At 37.4% G+C, this 18,851-nt stretch overlaps 1 protein-coding gene across 8 annotated transcripts in view; it reads right to left on the reverse strand.

The window, feature by feature from the left end:
- MAST2 (microtubule associated serine/threonine kinase 2) overlaps positions 1–18,851 on the reverse strand; it is a 200,720-nt gene that overhangs the window by 94,980 nt on the left and 86,889 nt on the right. The window lies entirely within an intron of this gene.

Here is an 18,851-nt window from a genome sequence, read left to right on the forward strand (position 1 = left end):
TTTGGCAGAAATCACCAAGCCAATATGGAACTAAAGAGCCATACTCTTCTACTACAGTGGTTCACATGGATTTCAACTGCTGCCTCTACATAAAAGGGCTCCCAAAGGCACATTTATCTGAGATTAAACTAAGACCTGATGGCCAAGTTTTTTTGGGGTGAAGAACAACCAAACTTCCTTCTGGTGTGCATTTCCCATGCAGGGAACATCCTAGTGACTGCACTAGTTAATGATTCAGAAACATTTACTGAACTAGCTATGAGGCACTGCCCATTCATATACCTGAATGAAAGCTGCCAACTTCTCATGTAACTTTAATCCAGCACAGTTACTGAAGTAACAGGGGGTGTCATCATAGTGGATACCCTGAAATTCTATCTAATTCACCACAATATCACTGCACAGTTTAAGCATCAGCAAGTGCTCTGATTTCATAGTCCTAAAACAACTCCTACAAAATTGTACTTACTTAGATATAGAGGATGTTAACTACAGCTGTGACATCACAATTAGTATTTTCCAAATTAAAACATTACCAAACAGTGATAAGAAGCAAGCACTGGTAAAACACAAAGTTAATCATGCCAAAAATCTTATGAATATTTAATAAGAAAGATTTTTTCTTTGTATTTCTATTTACAAAAATATCACTTATTCCATACACTAATATCACTAATATTCCATACAACACTATTCTTCCCAAATAACATTAGTAAGATGTTTGGCAACTTCAATATAGCATAAGCTTAACATTATATCAAGCTCACAAAACCGATGATTGGGCTCAGATGCCATGGAAAGGTCCATTATCCTCTTTAAATAAGTTACTAGAACTCACATTCTTTCCCTAGCCCCGTCTTCTTCATGTGTGATTCAAATGTCATTGTCTGATTTAACCAAATGTAACCTCAATATGCAATTCAAACACCATAAAAAATGAGAAACATTATTTAAAAAATAACAATACAGAACGTCAGTTCTGAAAATCTCACTTAATGTTTATACAGAAATCTTCTAACATTTTATCCAAAATGTTCTTGAAGACACTCAGTAACACTTGCAAGAAACACTGCATCACAGCGTGCTGCTATAACCTTGACATCCTCATCCAAAGATCTTCCCTCCTCTTCACCAGCCAAAATTTATCCAAAGGAAAACATAGATTGAGCCTCCTGTTGCCACCGTAGCATTTCTTCATCTTTATCATGTATTATTTATCATGCTGCACTTAAAACTTTCTTTCTAACCTGTAATAACAGTGTTAATGAATTCACTGTGCAACAGCGTTTGCAAACAGGAAGATGTCTTAATCTCTTCTCCTGCCATTCCAACCTGCATCAACCTCTCCGTGAAGAAGTACGGCACTTCATCAGCTTCAGTTCTTTGCAGAATTCTTCCACCCCTGGCTCCCTGCACTGAGTAACATTGCTAAATTCTCCCATAACGGGGGTTTTGTATATATCCCAAAGAACTGTAACACACAGTCTTTGACAGACATTGTCCATAACCCATTCCAACAAGACTGCTGCAGCAACGCAGATTTGAAAAAGCAGGTGTTATTACCCTCTGTTTTACAGGGAAACAACAGCGCAGAGCTTAAAGGACAAATTAAGAGAAAAAGCAGGAGCAAAGGCAGCTGGCACACTTTGTGTCTTCACAGGGATCGAGGACTGAAGAAGAACTACCAGTGGATAGTTAAAACTAAAACAAGACAACACACAAGTAATTAAGGTAAAATGAACATAGCAAACAGCAAAGAGAGGGAACAGAGCTGTATTTAAGTGGGTGGATTAGAGGGCTTTTTGTTACTCAGATCGCAACTACTAGCTCACAAAAGCAAAAAGGGCTCCCCTCATCTATACAAGACCGCAAACTTCCAACACTCATCTCACAGCAGCAAGCTGGTCAGACGCCGTGCCAAGGATCAACACGGTGCCTCCAGGCTCGGGACTACATGTGGTAACCAGCTAGCAGGGAGTGCTTTCACCTGTTTGACAGCATATTACCCAGAAGACCAAATCAAGCCTGAACTCTAAAATGAGCTCTGGCATGCGATTCATTTCTAGGTTTAATTCAGGTTGTTTGCTCCAACCTGAACCTCCAGTGCAGGACCTTCCACTCCACAGCTTGTTTCCCCATTTCTTGGTTAACACAATTAGGCTCAGCTGAAATGTTAAGGATATTGTAAAGCCTTTGCATTTACCACAGCTTTTCTGAGACAAAAAGCTTATTTTGTAGGACGTTGGCTAAGAAGAGTTATTCTGGGAGCAAGGGGAATGCTAATGTAATGAACAGACTAAGAGGATGAATTTTACATTCTCAAGCATAAATTCTTAATGAAGTTAGAGCATGGGATAAGAATAGACTTTACAAAATAAGCTGTGGTACAGAAGAGACATGAGAAATCAAAACCATGCTTGGGAAACATCATGAGTGCTGGTATACCAAAAAAAAAAAAAAAAAAAAAAAAAAAAAAAAAAGTTCATCCAGTTTTAAAGGCAGAATTACATCCTAATTTGGCCATGACTATTTAACAGAAATTGGTCCCTATTTTAGTTATTCCTGTGGAATAATAAGAATCTTCATAGCAAAAGCTTACCTTTTAACCTTAAAAGTCTGGAAAAGCCATGATAACATATCATCAACCAGCAGGCAAGCAAAGTACTCAAGGTTGTGAGCCTCAGAGAAATATATAGTGTACAAGACACAACGAACATGAGAACAAGCCTAGAATGCTGATTTTCATATAACTACAGATTGATACATCTCTATAAACTGTTTTACAGTAATTCTGGGAAACCCACAAAGGTGACGCATTACAAAAGCAACATTCCCTAAAATATACACAACATTTAGAAGCTCTTCTAAGATTTCTTTTGTATATATATAAGACTTCTAACCTGTATGCCCCCCCCATATATCAGTAGGGACACACATGTTAGAGTTCTGGAACACAGAAGCAGATTTAATAATTTAAGATAAATTTGCCCAAACTGAATTCTCTGCTTTGAAATAAAGTACAGAATAGACAGATAAGGAACTCTCAATGATTTCTGCAGTCTCCAGAGAAAAATTCCTTTTAAAATACTAAAAACAAAATTTAAAAGTTTGCAATGCTAAATCTTACTACACTCTAACACATTAAAAATGGCACAAATAAATCTAAATAATGTAGTTAGAAACAAAAATAAATAACAGAATTGGTCATTTTTAAAATAAATTACCTTTTAAACCATCTCAGATACAAAGAAAAAAGAAAATGTTGATCAATGGGAATATTCATCTTATACTCACTTTACTTTCTTTTCTTCCAAATTTTGAATAGCAGATCTAGCATTATACAGATTTTATAGATTAGGGGAAGGAAAAAAAATATCAAAATATAAGGAAAATTTATGTAACTTTTTAATATTTTCTAACAAAACCAAATTTAGGCTTCTGCACTGCCTATAAAAGTGCAACTAGTGATAAAAACAAATAATATTTCCAGCTCAGATTATTTTGCACAACACACAAACTACTAAGCAAACAGATTAGCCGAGACAGCATAGATCATGCATGCAAATGAACACCACCTGCTTGTCCTAAGAATGTACTTTCTGCAGAGAAAATATGATTTGCAAAATTAATAAAGTACTTTTCACAATACCGACCACTTACAACAGTATGTAAAAAATAGACTGTGGCGTTCTACAGTGTAGTCTGCACCTGCCCTTATTTTTGATAAGAAGAGGAAAGTTGCAGAAGCGACAGGTCACAGTTTTATGATCCATCTTGATATTAGAGGACGCTGCGCACACTAAGCCATGGGGTGCAGGCTGGAACATGTCCCCATGGGCTGTTCCTCTATGTCAAAGATGAATGCAGCTGTAATTAACTCTATTTTGTTCAAATTAACTGCAAGTTCTCTGCAAGAGCAATGCAGACACTCGTGACTTAAAGGAACACTTCTGGTCAATATTTTTGTGTTGATTCACTTGGAAAATTGGACATTTAAAGATTTTGGAATCTTCCACTTTCTCAGAAGCAGAATGGACAAACAGTTGCATTAAAATGAAGTGTGGAGGAAAGCTGATAGGGGTTTTTACCAGATTTCTTTTGGTTGAACTTTTTTGCCCTAAACATTTGCTGAGAATTATAACTTGACCTGTTCTGTTGGGTTTTTTAAATTTCTCATCTATTGACAAATAAAACTGAGAATCATAGGAACAAAAATAGGAACAATATAATAGAGAGCACAAAAAATAATATTCACCTTCTCAAGCAAGCTATAACCCAAACATACATTATCACTTCTACTTGTGTAGCAGATCTTCTAATAGAATCAAGAGTTTTACTTCCACACCTTTTATTTTTTTAGTGTTTATATAAATAAATGCTTATCTCAGCCCAGAGATGTGACATGACTCTCATTGCACAGCAAGTCTTTCCCAGACGGCTGGATCAATAACATCCCTGCTCTAAAGACCTGAAGGTCTAAAGAAAGGAAAGGACAGGCAGGACAGGAAGGAAAACAAAAGCACACGGAGCTCTTTCACCACAGCAAAGATTACTGTTTGAAGATTTTATTTTAGAACGTTAATAATTCATAATGACAGTGTAATGTAAACTAGGTTAGAAGATTATGCTCTCAAGTACCACAGAAGGGATTGAATGACAGAATAATAACCACTAGCCAAAGTAGCAAAATTTTAGGAGACAAATGAGGGTAAGAGAGAACTCGGAGGACTAGAACAAGCATATTTGAGATGAATGAACAAAAACAGGAATAGAGACATGCCAAAGAAAAGGGGAGTACGGATGCAGCCTGTAGAAAAGAGAGCACAAAAGGATACATTATAGAAGATGAAGCCCTGCTGCAGGCCTTCTGGCATGGTACAGTTTTGAATATTCAAACAAGAGCTTAAATTTGAGGTAACGTTCAACATAGCTCAGGGTAGTGAGACACAGATGAAATGGGATACAATTTTAAAAACTGGTGCAATGTTACCCTGAAATCTTTTTTCCTTCTTTACCTTCTAAACTTTCCTTAAGGTTTCAGTTTAATATCGGTCCACTAAATAGTTTATCTATCTAAATTAGAAATTGCAACTCCTGGCTTCAAACAGTAATTTTTTAAGAAAACAGATCTGAAAGGAATCTCCTGCTCATGGGCAGGAATAGTCCCATGCTAATGCAAGCAGCTGTGTCATATAATCTCTGTTTCTCCCCTGCTCAAGTCCATTAAGTTGACACTTGGTACTCGCCTATTAGTACATCTCTACTATTAGTGCTTCAGTGCAGGATGTTAACAGGCCTGTTTGCACACTCACCAATTTTCCAAGTCACAACTAAAAATAGCACCTGGTTGCCTCATAGTATAATTAAAAGCAAGTTTTGGAAAACGCATGGGACTGTCTATCAACAATAATAAACACATGACTGCCTGGTTAAGAATATATATGTCTTTCTCAGAATGATTTCTCTTGTCAGGAATTTTTCAGTGCATGGGTTGTTTCTGTATCTGTATTGAAGATCAAAAGGTCTTTGAGGGACAGACTAGGTAGAAGGAAAAATTTTGTACCAAACTGAGCACACTACTACCGTTTGAGGAAATCACTGTTATTTGAGGGTAAGGACAGAAAAAGAAAAGCTTCAGTATTTACTACAGTCTCTTAAGAAACTGCTGAGCTTTTTGCTCCTCACTAGAAGTTGCTAGCGTGTCCCAGCCATCCCAAACTCTTTAAATAGTGCAGGGGTAGTAAATGAATCGGCTCATACGCAGCAACCATCCCAAACTCTTTAAATAGTGCAGGGGTAGTAAATGAATTGGCTCATATGCAGGTGTACCAACAGATCACAGCCTTCAAACACAATTATATAGAAAAAACAGTTACTAACCACTTGGTTTGTAGGTGAAATGGCTAGCAAACATTAATGACCTCCAACTTCTGAAGTCACAAGTACATACTCCTCTCTGGGAGCCTCTGATTTCCCAGATCAAACCACCAGGTTATGCTTTATAAGTGGTCCCACGGAGGGAAGCCAAACGGTGAGCCTGGAACGAGACAAGAATTCACACCTCAGGCTCCAAACCCTAGGGTTTAACTCTTCTGCTACTGCAGCTCCAGGCAGGACGCAGGGATTTTAGCATTTACATAGTGCCTCCACATGAAAAAATTATACTACTCAGGCCACCATGCCTCAATATTTCCAATCATGTGGCAAGCCAATGGACAGTTTCCGATAAGTGTAAGAAAGACAAAAAGTTATCTGAGCCTGTCAAGTTTTAGGTATCACCAATATGTCCCTCCTCTGAGGTCTCCATTTCCTAGATGGGGAAAACTATTCCCAAGAATAATAACTGCTACAAAAGAAAAGGAATACAGAGAAAAATTTCCATTAAAAAAGAAATGAATTCTGGCAAACTCATTCATTCATTCAATGTGCAATGTAGATTACAATTCAGTTGCCAAAAGATTACCTACTCAAAATTCACCATTTCACATTATGCATAATGATACATTCACAAAGTTGTTCTGTTACTCATTATTTCTGAATTGCTTATCTACATTGTTTCCAAAAGTGACATTATACTGTCTTGCAGTCAACTCTGACCAATTATTTAGCACATTTAAGAAAGCAGAACCTGTACCAAATCAAGCACTAAACCAGGAGGATATCACTTGCTGCAAAAACAGAACAATTTCCACATGTCATTCAAGCTGAATATAGTCCTCTTCATTAATCATCTGACATTTGTCAAATAGGAAATTCTAACTAAAATGAACTCTTAAAATTTATATCAGGTGACTTTAAACTAAAAGGAAATCTAAGTAGAGATAGGAAACTATCACCAACTCTTGACAAGCCTTGAGGTATTTCAAAATAAAAATATAAAGAACCCCATCAATTCTGAATTCCAAAATGTTTTTTATCTTCCCTAAAAATACGGAACTTCTCCTGATACAGGTGCTGTCCCACTGTTATAAAATATATGTAGTCTTCAAAACCCAAAACATGGGTGATCTGGGGAGATGCATGCCAAGAATGCATCCTTATACTATGGAAGGGATTTCTGCACCTGCCTTGAAGTAGAAGGACTGGAGTTACAAGACCCTCATTGAGACACACCAGCAATCCCGATATGTAAGAAAAAGAGCCACAGTCTATCAGAAGACCCCATTCATACAAGGCAGATGCCTCCATCCCTACTTTCGTGAAGGCGAGCTAACCAGCACCCTGCAACGCCTGGGAAGCCCATCTGTTTACTGCAAGAGAGCAGACTTGCTGAGGACACTGCACGGCAAACCACACTCATACACCCAAATCATCCATAGCTCTAAATATAGGTCTCCCCTCATCCACTGCAACAGCTTATATGAAAAAGGCTTTAAATAAAGGCACGCAACCCTCCCAGTACATTTGCTGAACGTCTATGTATAATATATTCTTGTTACTTACCACAGTTATTGATTAAATGCTTGTTTCCTAGAATAGGCTTTTTATCTAAATAAATTAATATATTCTTAAACTCTATCACAGATGTCCATAAAATCCTAGTTATATAAAACTCATAACATTGTAATTACACACTGATCAAGTAATTATGTACTGTGCTCAAACACTGAGTATTTTGGAGCAACATTAGGTTTCCCATTTTATTTTATTTAAATAAGACTGCAAGGATCTGACAACCATCACACTCAGAAATGGTGACCAGATTTTGTACAGGCTAGGAAAAAAAAAAAAAAAATCCATGAAACTATTCTGCAAAGCTATAAAAAATTAATAGCTATTATCAACAGATTTCATTAAGGCTAGAACCTCCAAGGGAAAACATTCCTATAAAAATAATCTCTACCATATATCCCTATAAGAACATGTTCCACAACTGGCATGAATTCATGAAATCAAAATAGCATGAGAAAATACTACTTGAATAATCCAGCTGAACCCAACTCTTCCCTTAATTTGTTAGGACAAAGCAAATTTCCAGTGAGACTTCACCTCACCTGCAGCACCCAGAGATGCCAGAAATATGGCACCTGAATACTTTCATCCTTGTAACCACAAACAATCCCTTTCTAGAAGTATTTAAATTAGTTTATATCTTGCTGAGGGTGTTACAAAGCGTAATGTTTTTCAAAATGGGGGAAAATGCATGTTCCTTTAATCACAAGGCCCATCACTTCCATCTTTTAAGCAACTTGATATCAAGAAATGCTGTAAATCCATGTTTTGATTAAAGTACAAATATGGGTGTACAAAGACTTGCGAACTCATAAAGAGGACCAGCTGTGAACACGGCCCCTTTTTCTTCTTATGTCATTTGACTTCCCTGCTACCCCCAGAGGAGTGCAAGCCAGATCCCAAATATGAGACTCAATACTTCAGTTTAATTTTGGACATTATTGTCTTTTCTTCCTAAAGATACATGACCTTAATTGCAACCCATGGTTGCATCAACTATAGCAGTCTTATGTCACCTGCTATCAATTTATTTTGATTGTTATCATGCCACTTCACATTTCCTTTTACTCTTTGGAAAGGTTTACATTATTTTCAATTGTTCAAAGGCTATATATAAAATATTTTAACTCTTAATGAGATTAATCCTTTCAGAAGCCATGAACTTCCATGCTAGCTGTAGAACACCCTTGATGTCAGATGCACCAACAGTTGTTCACCCATCCATGTAAAACTATCAACACCATGAAAAATAGGCAAGAGGGGAAACCTATGTAGATACTTGCAAATGCAATATACAGATGGTAAAAAATGAGAAAGATTTAACATTAAGGCATACACTTTTCTAGTTACATTTTCCACCAGTTCCTAGTATCACTTCCATAGCCATGGAAATGAGCCACAGCCTGGCTAACCTGAGGGTGTTAAGCTGAGTAGATCAATGATGATAGTAACTTGCCAAGATGAACCTTTGCTCTAAGCAAGCAGGAATGGCTATCACTGGTACTGTAACTAAGTAAACAAAACTACAACAAAGAAAGACAGGATAAAACAGGATCAAGAGCTGCACAGGTGAAAGCAACAGTGACAAAAATAAAAAGTTATTATAGTAGACCTAAGCTCTTACACAGAGCCACGTATCTGTGAATCATCAACCATTCAGTATTTAGAGAGCAGATGGCTGGAAGGTCCCCATATGTAAAAAATATTATTATCAAGGCGAGTCCATAGTAACAGTGGAATATAACTTGACACTAAAACTTTTATATGAACTAGTCTTAAAGAGAAAATTATTCACTGACCCATGTCAAAAGCCTGAAGATTGAAGCATTCTCAGAGGAAAAAAAAAACAACAGTAAAGTACCAGAAAGGCTTTTGAAAATAATCAATAATCATTAGATCTCCTCTCCAAAAAACCCAGTTCTCAACTGACTTTAACAATAATCTAATTTTGATACTTAATTTCTACTTACCAGTCTGTTAATTAGCCCCAATGCTAAACAGCATTTAAGCTTATTTAATCACCCTTGTAAAGGAACATTACCCACCACCAGCTTTTAAATAACAAAAAAAGAATTTAAAGTTATATTGATGACAATGACACTAAAATGTTGAGACTGCTCTTTAGTCAGTGCCCTTTACTTCACTGCAAATGCTGCCAAAATGAGCACCACAGTAAGAATTGTCACCAAGTGCTGCCCAACATGCAGGGAAGGCGGCAGGCAAGCTGGGCAACCACCTCTCTCTTCATGGCAGTGCACAATACACCAAGTACAGACACATGCAACTTCCCTTTCCTTTGCTGACAACCCGATTTCCACCCAACAGATGTAATATATGTTACTCTCCATTAGAGGGACAGATGCCTAAAATAGCTCAACTTCACATTTTCTTTTTACTCCTACCAGAGCTGGCCAGCAAGAGCAATCTCCCTCTGAAATAACAGTCTAGATTCGGGGGCTATTGCATTACCACCTGATGAGTAACTGAAATTTGACCAGCTACATCCACACTGCAGCATGAGAACTTCAAACCAGCCCTCTGCTGGCTCAAGTTTTAAGTAGGTACCACCGAGCTCCAATTTCATAACCACACACACAAAGATCTCTAGCTTGTGTTAGCCTTTGTCAGTGACTATCTCACTGGGTGAAGTTTCTTCTTAGTGAAGAAGCTGAAAGTTTCCACTGGGGCTGCTGATGGCCATACATATTCCATAATAGCACAATGTGGAGGAAGGGCTCTTCCTGAAGGAAAAACACATTAGCCACGTTCTCAAATGCTTTAATACAAACTGAGCTGGTTTAGACTTTTTTCAGTTTACGAACTCTTGTACCTCATATTTAAGCATCCTAACAACAGGCCTGATTTTACTAATTATCTTTTGTAGATCCTGTGTCTGGAGACAAAGAGTTCAGCCTGCTAGGTTCTGTAAGAAACTAATGTGGATTTAGTGTGAATAGAGCAGAGCACAGTACGTTAGCACAGACTCACTATTCTAGGCACAGGTTTTTAAGGAACCCACACTAGGATGTTTTAATTCTATGTTGGTTTTCTGGACATTAACGATATCTGTGAGGGTTCCTTTGCTCCATGGTACAAGTTGCACATGCACTCAGAAGCTAGCACAAGGTACAACCAGCAATTTGCATGCACACGCAGGTAGACAGGTTTCCATTCCTCAATTAATTTTATATTCCTTCCTACGCAGGGCTTTAAACTACACATGAACTAGAAAAATTTGTACCAACAAGCAACATCAATCTGAACCCTAAATGACTGGAAGTAAATTACAACTACAAGGCTGTTCCCTTCTGTTAGGTATTATTTTCTTAAACTATAAAGCTAGTAAGTTCATAAATGGTTACAGCAACACCAAACTGTTAGAAATTCCTAGTTGATACCTCTCCTTACCTCCACTGAAAAGGATGGCTGTAGCATGGACTAGACGGATTGCTCTGGGGTTGTGAGTTCAGGTAAAATACTAAAGGAGAAGTAACAAGTGCACAGTCAGCACTAAATGGGAATTTAAGGTGCTGCAGACCTGGAGCAGATGTAGGAGAGAACATGTGCTGATGAACATCACTTCCTCGGCAGTGGGAGTACAAAGTAGAGGAGATTCTGACAATGTACCACAGTAGGGGGAAAAAAAAAAAAAAAAATAAATCGGGGTCAATATCGCATCTTCTTTTTCAATAAACTAAAAAAAATACTTCCAAAATACAAGTTATATCTTCTTTATAAATGCAATAAACTAAATTAGTCATCCTTTCGATTATCATCCAAACCAAATGTATTTGTCAGTCAATATAATATCTAGTCAACATTATTTTTCCACTATTAAAATCTTCCAATCTGGAATTACCAAATCCCTTTTTGTAGTGATTCCCAGGCTGTCTGGAATACACACCACTGTCAATCTTCAATGTAAAACTTTTAAATGAGAAAAAATAACAAATTGATAATGGCACCAGTAACAGACATGTACCATTTATATCAAAGCCTTCACAATTTGGGAGCCATGGTTCTACACCAGGGCTGTAGCAACAATAGAAGTATGCAACTGTGAAAACATGAATTACAAAAACCATTAAACAGAAAACAACTTTTAGCACTGACAGTGTTTTAGAATGACAACTAATTAAGCCCGAAAGCAGCACTGCAAAATGGCTTTATTCTAATTTTAGCAGTGGGGAAACTGAGGCACAAAGAGGTTAAGTGACTTGTCCATAGCACATCCATGGCAGTATCAGGATTACAGCTGAGGGCACTGATTCCCAGCTCTGTGCTCAGTTCTGTAAACTATACTGCTTTTGCAGGGTTGGCAGCCAATACACATACGTATACAGAGAACACAGAAAACATCTCAAAGTAGCTGCTTTCCACAAAGCTGCAAACAGACTTCTACATAAAGATAAAAAAAAGAGGTTCTAACACCTACTTTATTGAACTATACACGATGAGATGTCCTTCACTAGAAATAAAGTGAAAGTTAACTTAACAAATATTGGTATTATAAAGTGTGCTTATGCGTTAAATACATACTAGTGCCACCATGTTCTTACAACTATAACTTTAATTTTGACTGAGGGATGAAAAAATTTTCTATTTACCATATTTAAATACAAAAGTGAGCAAAAGGGAAATCTGGGGCATGCTTCAGTTTTGTTTAGTATTCTATTCAGGCATTTTACACTCAAAGTCCTGAAGTCAAGCATGTTTGTCAACGTTCCTTGCTCTAAATTTCCTAAGGAATCCAAATACTCATCAGTAAGTAACCCTTACATATTAGAAATCCTCCCCACTAGCAATCTCTGCTTAAACAGCTGATGAGCTTTACAGTCTGCAGACAGAAAACGTTAAGACTGCCTCTTACCCTGTTCCTCCCTTCACTGACTATGTGATAGATTCATTTAACCTCCTCTACTTATAAACATAGCATTAAATATACAGTTTCCTTAATTTTACCTAATAGAAATAATAAATATCAATACGAACACCATCAATAGCAGTTTTCATTAGTAGATTTCAAAGCATTTATAAAGGACACAAGCATTAAAAAGGAATTGCTTGTTTAAATTTCATTTGTAGAAATACATGTGGCAATGTAAATAAAGATTCTCTGCTTTGAATCAAAAAGTTTTCAATAGCATTCTTGATTTAAAAATATAATAAAGGTAGCAAAGGTGTCTGGAAATTTGAGCCTTGTGACAGCTTTCTGGCAGATTATTATAAGTACTTTTTAAATCTGAAGAGTTATCAAACTAGAAAGAGCTACAAACATTCAGTTTTACTACATTAATTAATGTTTGGTACAAGACCTACCACAATGTACCCAATTTAAAAAGATTTAAATATTTCTCTTTTTTGGCTATACTTTATGGTCAATGCTCCACAAAAGTACAATGTTAAAGTTTTCAAATGAAATTTTGTGTAGAGCCAAATAAGCATAACAGATAAAGAAAGTTCTAACAAATAAAAGGAATGTCTATCGGCCACAGAAAATTCTGGCTTGGTTTTTTTTTTCGTAGTTTCAATTTGAAATGTTTAAGTGCAATTTATTTCTCACAACAGTCCTTACTGGATCCGCAGAGACGGGGCTCCAAGCCTCTGTTTCCTCCGTTTCATCATTGTGCTGATACACTATGGTTCTTCCCAGCATAAGAGGCTTACAGCCAGGAAAGAGAGCCCACCGTTATCACTCCAACGCAGAGCACAGAACAATCAGTACAATTCCAAGCTCTTCATGTACCCCAGTGTCACAGAGACCTCAGGAGTTCAGTAATGGTTCAGATTAATCACACGGCTCATGTCAAAAACCTAATTATTTAAAAAAAAAAACAACAAAAAAAAACAAAAAAAAACCAAAAACAACCCTTCTTCAAGTCTATTCACAGGATCCATAGAAAAGAGATGAAGCCCACCAGTACAAAATGAAGGCATAGAAAAGTCCAAGACAGAAACCAGCCATCTGACCTGTCACGCAGCCAGCAATATAGTCCTGACACACTCAGGCTGAGCCCACAGCAAATCAGCAACAAACTTCTCGGGGGCTTCAAGGAGCAGGAAAAGTCGCTCTCGCCAAATCAAAAGGAAAGCGTAAAGCCAAAGGGAGCGATGGCACACGTGAAAGGATTCTGGCAGAAATCTCACGTAGCCGCTTGAAAACTCACACTGCGATAGGAATAGAGTCACTGCTCCCACCCAAAGCCCTTGCAGAGTCCTCAGCGGTGCAAAGAGCAGCTGTTCTTGACCGGCGGGGGAACATGTGAACCATCCCTTTTTCAGAAATCAATCCCCTTAAGAACACACACAACTTTAATCTTAAAACATCTTCCTGTAACTCCCAAGCTGTGTTTCAGCTACAAACTTTATGGATTCTAGCACTGAAAACAGAGCAACAGCAATCGCAGCCTGGGGAGCCAAATTGGGGGGGGGGGGGGGGGGGGCCAGGAACAAACACCTTTATTAGGAGACAGTGTTCCCTTGTACAATGCAAGTCTTGCATTTTTGTTAGCAAATGGCAATTTCAATCAGCTCAAAATCAATTTCATGCTATTAACAAAACTGCCCCTAAATAATGTCCAACATTTTTTAAATGTGTATTTATAAGACGATAGCTTTCCCCCCAAAAAAATCCAAATATATATCTTTGATAGACTTTGAAGTGTTAAAGACGGTACTTAGGCAGGTAAAGACTGCTATTCACAAGTACTCATCAACCAAGTCAAATTCCAGATTACAACTCATATCTTCAGACCCTCCCATGGTTCAAATCACAGCAGGAATGCCCCACACTACAAGGTCACCACCACTCAACAGCTATGGCCCATCAGGAGAATAAACTGCCAGTCTCAAAAGTAAGGGCCAGGGTGCCCACGGTGGCTGTGCCTTAAACAACCAGAGCCCCTGCCCCCCCACCCCGTGCCTTCAGAGTAAGAAAGCACAGCAAGCAACAAAAGGTACAAAATTTGGTATATTAATGTATAATTTTATTATACTTATTAAATGAGAACCTGGATTAAGCAGTGGAAACTTGATAATAAAAACTGCACAAAAGACTTTTCTCACTTTTAAATCCTTGATGAAAACCTCCATAAATTCTTTGTCTCTGAGATTACAGTATATAAAAAACACTAAAATCCCTCTTATTCACTACATCTTTTTTTTAGACAAACAATACTATCAAATTATTTTTAAAGCCTAATATACAAATAGCAACACTCCTACTGAGCCCTGCAGGAATAATTCGGCACGTTCCACCTCCAGAGCCAGCCCCACATATCAGCTTAAGAGTACCAGGTTATTTTTGATCTACTGCTTCTATGCAGCTCAGAGAAGGATGGAGTGGTTAGAAAATACCACCTCTTTCTCTCCCCATCTATAAAAAGTATCACAAGCAGAAAGCATTGAATGGAGGCATTATTTCTTACTCTATTTCCAGAACCAAGACAGAACAGAGTGCAAAAGTAGCAAAACTCCCTACTCCTTTTCAGAACCATTTTTTTCTCCATTTCCAGCACTTTGGCTTCTCCACACTTGAGGCACAGCACTTGCTCCTGGCAGGGAAACGGCATCAATCGATCCCCAGCAGAAATGCTTACCCACCAAGACGACCAGAAATGGAATTATATACTCCATTTCTCTGCAGATACAGAGGAAATTCCCACAGCACCTGAGCACGGTAAGATAACGACATAAACCAGCACTAAAGGCCAAAAATTTTTTTTGCCTGCCATCAAAGTTGTTGTTGTTTCCAAGGTCTAAGCATTAAAAAGAATACAAGCAGAAATTGATATAAACTGGTATTCAGCATATCCTCCCAAAGAAATACCTTGGTATGTTTGTCTGTTATTTTACTGTCAGGAAGCTGGGGGTAAGTTTAACAAATTACGATGAAGACTTGTTTAATGAAACACCCTATGAAGAAATGTCTAGGGCTGTAGAAACTTAAGAACCTTCAGAGGATTATAAAGTAGAATGGGAGAGCAGAGAAGGAGGGAGAGAAAGAGAGAAAACGAGCCCCACAGTGGATGCAAATTGCCTTAAGAAGAGATTAGGAATAAAGACCACCATAAAAGCCTTGCACATGCCTTTAGCAAACACTATTATGTTGCTTACCACATTTCATAGACACAAAAAATTCAGGTAAATATTATTTCTCATCAGCACCTATCACCATAAAAACAGCAGTTGTAATATTTGATTTATTTAAATGTGTATTTTTACTTGATAGATTCAGGATTATAAGTATTTTTCATGTTTCTTATGCCTCCGTGTTCTTTTTCCATTCGTACACAGACTTTAAAAGTATATTTGATACAGATGGTTGATAGCAGGAAAGAATTAACAAAAATAACTTGCATCTGAAATTAAAAACTGGTTTGGCAAATTTAGTTTGCTGAGGAAATTACTCTTTTCAAATTTAGATATAATATGGGAAAGCAGTATTTTCTTTTTAGAAAATTTTATGTTTAGATAGTACAAAAATCACAGCAACCTAAGCTAGTAACCCTAAGAAACCATGAGGATTTCAAATATAAACCCACATTTTTCTTAAAAAAACCTGAACGGATCAATAAAGTTGGCCTGTTCAGTTATAAACAACTGAACTGATTAAAAATGGGGTACTGAACAAGAAACCAGATGGCTCAAATGCCACCCCAACTCAATTTAGTGACTGCTGATTAGCCGAGGAGGCAATCAGAAGAAATAGTGAGCTCCAGGACACCGCGGTGTGGATCCTGCAGCCACAACGAAAATCTGCAGTTTACAGCCTGGTCTTTTGGATACTGAGTTCCTGTTATGCACATGAACGCACATGAGCACTTCATCATGAGCCTCGTCTGGCTGTGCAGTCCCCACCTTTGTCCTTTCAAGTCTGGAACATCTCTAGCGTGCTTCACGTGCAGGTGCACATCAAAACCATTTGAAAGCTGAAGACAACAATACAAAAAATAATCTCTGTACACACTGTAGCACCAAAAGAACAGAAGAGAGTAATGGCTGAAAATAATTAAACTGCTTCCACTAATAGGATGGAGATCAAAGTTTGGGTCTATCACTTCACATTTGCTATTTGAAATTAAAGAAAATATTTGTGAATGGTAATTATTTTTTGTGAACAAAGCATAGGAAAAACATAGCCAATATGTATATATGCATAATTTATTAAAGGAAAACTTTGAACTCTGATTATTGAACCACACCAGAGACAGAATATAACTACTTATTCTTGTTCTCATACTTGTATTATTCAACCTCTTAGCAGCCTACAGAGTATAATTTCCTTTAGTGTATTAAACATAACTCCCCTATAGAAACACACACACTTTAAGTACATTAACAACAAAACGGTATGCAAATAATCAGGTATTTCTCTTGATGTCACCCTGCATACTATTCCCCCATCTGTTTTGCATGCCTGCTCACTCTGTGCTGATTATTTCAAGATTAGACTGAAAGATCTCCAAGGGCAAAGTCATCATTTAAGGTGTGCTTGTGTTCCCTTCTGCTAATATGGAAGTAGAGATGCTAATCAAGAGACTTCACAGGCTCCATCCCACCATTCATTCTCTTCAGCTTCTACCCAAGACCTTCTTTAGGTGACAAAATTCCTCATGCTCTCCTGCCAAAAATACTGAGACATCTAACTCCACTCCTTTCCTTAGTACAAACAAGCATAGCAACTGTTGTCGCCCATGCCTACAATCAGTTCCTGCAGAAAAATAGAGACTACTAATACTGACCCAGGCAAATAGGAAGCAGTAAGAGTCAGATGAAGTTAGAAGCATTGTCAGGAAGCGCTTGCCTTCTCCATTCAGCAAAATGACAAATACCCTAGCTGATCCACAGTCTAAAACCTTTCTAACTCAACAATTAACCAAAGCAATCACCTAGCAAGCAGCAATAATCAAGTCTTCATTCTACTTCTGGCTGGCTAGAAAATAACTACTTCCTTCCCAAATATGATCTTTTTACAGTAGGAAATGCACCCCAGCCTCCAGACTAGCACACAGAAAAATGCTGAGTGGCTGTATATTTCTATATAATACAATTGCTACTGAACTGCTACAAAGGCTGGAGTTTGTGCAGAAAATGGATGCACCTCTTGAGGGTTTCTGGCTCCAAGCCAGATACTTCATCCTTCTGTCAATTCCTGCTTCTGCTCCTGTCGGTGAACAAAAGTGAATGAATGGCAGTCAATGAATCAGGACCTAGCTACATCCATAACTATCCCTACTCGTTAGCTACAGCACAACAGCTTTTCAGAATAAATTTTATTTTCAGAATTTATTTTTGCTTATGAGGGGCACTGTTAAGTTGATTCAAGCAGAGGAAAAGCCTCCAGAAGAACTGAGAACTGCCTACAGTCTGTATTTAAGTGCACATCGCTAGGCCACCCTTTTTGACAGAATGGTTGAACAAATTTATACATATTATATGTATATTTTTAACATATATATACACACATATTATAATTATTCCCTTTCTTGACATAAATTTCTCTAATTCCTGATTTGAAGATTAAGAGTGGATTTTTTTTTAAATCAAGTAAGCACTCTGATACTGGGATTTGCAAATAATGTACATCAGCTCAATAAGACCCTTTTCAGTGAGCCTATAAGCTTAAAAGTATGGCATCAACACAAATATACACAAGCTACAATGCAATACTGACTTCTTAAATAGTTAAACTTTTCAAACAACAAGAAATCATTTGGTAGGACTGACTACAAAATCTGTAATTCCAGAAACTGCAATCAAATAATCAACTAGATAACACAGGCAACTAACTGAAAACATTTCAATTCTCCATAGATTTTCAGTCTCACCAATAGCTGCAACCTTGTGCTTAAAATTTATGGCCTGGATCTTCTTGACACAGGTCGCTAAATTTCTTAACATAATGATGCCTTAAAAGGCACTCACTTGTAGAAGAAAACTAAAGTGAAGTCATGAAAACTGAACGTGTTAAGTCAATATAGAAATAAAACATTCAGTCATTCAGTTCAGTTACTACTAAATAAAATAATACACATTTGAAGCACTTCATTTGTGTCTCAGAAATTTCAAATGTAAATACATGAGTAGTTTTGTGTCATACCCACCTCCACGCTTGAATGAGGGAAGGAAATATCTCTGGCATCCTCAATTTCAATTCCAAAAGTTTTGTACAAAAATATCTAAGTTACATTAAACAAAAAACTTACTGGTACCTCACTGCTCCACCATTTGTTTTAAGAACCTGCACAATCTTCAAACCATGAACACCACCTTTCTTAAAAATCTATCAAATATAGTTAAGCTAGCCTTTAAGGCATACTAGTTTAAAAAAAAATATCAGCCAGTGTTTCATGTTCTTTAAATAACTCCCTGACTGGTTTACCATTGTCATACGAACT

This window comes from Accipiter gentilis, chromosome 8 (genome assembly GCF_929443795.1).
Source record: "Accipiter gentilis chromosome 8, bAccGen1.1, whole genome shotgun sequence".
Classification (NCBI taxonomy): domain Eukaryota; kingdom Metazoa; phylum Chordata; class Aves; order Accipitriformes; family Accipitridae; genus Astur; species Astur gentilis.